This window comes from Papaver somniferum, unplaced genomic scaffold (genome assembly GCF_003573695.1).
Source record: "Papaver somniferum cultivar HN1 unplaced genomic scaffold, ASM357369v1 unplaced-scaffold_15, whole genome shotgun sequence".
In the NCBI taxonomy this organism is placed as follows: domain Eukaryota; kingdom Viridiplantae; phylum Streptophyta; class Magnoliopsida; order Ranunculales; family Papaveraceae; genus Papaver; species Papaver somniferum.
Window position 1 is genome coordinate 534,910 of NW_020624376.1, and position 1,757 is coordinate 536,666.

A 1,757-nucleotide genomic window follows, 5' to 3' on the forward strand; every position below is an offset into this window, starting at 1 on the left:
AGCGCCGTTTCTTCTTCTTTTGCTCCAAAGTACCTAAAACTCAAAATCAAACATAAAATACATAATTTACAAGAAAACATAGCAGAGAAAGCATAAACAATAGATAAATATCAAGGTGTTTTAGACACCGATCAGGACACAATTTACTCATTTCTTATCATCTGATAAATGTGAGAAAAGATTACACTATATTTCTAGCGAGAACTAAAAGCGTTGAATTCTTTGTTGTTGCTTTTTCAAGTGTGATTTTCTTGTATATTTATTATAAGAGCTAAATTGTTGCGTTCGTAAGCTGCTAATTTCTCCTACCCTCATGGAGTCAAGGAATGATTTTCCGTCGAGTTTACGAGAAAGGAATTCCTTCACATAATCCTGATACCCAACTGTTTAGAACAAAACAGGTTTCTCTGTTGTGAACAAGCCATGTATCGGACCTATCTCTGTTTGTTTCGGGATATGAAATGTTGCAACTGAGAGCCTCTCCTTTGATGAGTTTATTGTTGCTCGGTGCTCCACGCTACGATAAATCCCATTAGTCATTATCTGTCAAAAGGAAGCAAGAAGAATTAACAGTCAAAACCCATACCTGGGATATAGATGACAAGAATTCTATAGATGCCTAGACTGAGATAATTTGATTTTGTTAAATCATTTTACCTCTAAGATGTCTCCAATGTTCACTGCAAATGCATTAGGTAGAGGTTTAATGGGAACCCATGTTTCTTCCTTTTTAATTTGCAATCCATCCACTTCGTTCAGTTGAAGAACGATTGTTAAACCGCCAGGATCCGAGTGTGTTGTTAAGCCGATAACGTGCTCGGATTGAGGACAAGGAGGATAATAATTCATCCTCATTGATTGTTTCACTTCTTCAAACCACTCTGCCATGACGTTAGTATTTATTTGCAGAGCCTTCTCCATAGACTTAATGAGAGTCAAACTAAGTTTACTCAACTCCAATGAGTATGATTCAATTGTCTCCCTGCATGAAGAGATGAACTAGCCAGTTAGAGAAGCATACACATGCCGACATGCGACCTCAAAATATGAACCTTTTAAGCTATGCTTGAATGGTGCATGGTACTAGATATATATATACCACATACTTCACTGGAGAGACCATCACAACTGATGTCATCCCTCAGCTTCCTATTGTCTAGTAGCACTGTATAAATTTTATGTCGAAATGGACAAAAAAGATACATAAATCCAAATAAAATCATATATCCTGAAAGCAAAAGGGACAAATAAGTGACCTCAGAGGTATAGGGAGATTGGGAAACAGCCAAAGCTTTCTCATATGTTGGGGTAGAGTGCGAATGAAAAACATATCTCCCCAATCAAGCTTTTGGTCTTCTGAATGAACAAAGGCTTGTCCAAATCCTTCGAAATCTCCTTCCTCCTACCAAAATTTCTTTTTCTCATCCATTGGGAGATTGAAGAAACCTTGAATTTCTGACTTCACTTTCTCCACCAATAAAATGTCAACTCCATGGTTGACCACCTGAAAGAAACCCCAGTCTTTACAAGCAGAGTGAAGCCTCTCCAATGTTGGGCTCTGGTGACAGTAATTTTTGCAAATCAATAACAGGTACTGTTTGATCGATCAAAGATACACTAGAGAGGTTAGTGCTCAATGAGTCCTGATTAGTGCGTATGTATCGAGCTGGAACTTCTGCAAGCGGTTGTTTGGCTAATTCCTGTACACTGGGTACAGACAAAAAACAACCTAGCGTTAGTGGTTTTGGTGTCTTCAT

The 1,757-nt window shown here is 38.1% G+C and overlaps 1 pseudogene; it reads right to left on the reverse strand.

Moving 5' to 3' along the window:
• Positions 1-204: 204 nt before the first annotated feature.
• On the reverse strand, positions 205-1,757 carry LOC113335549 (annotated as a pseudogene).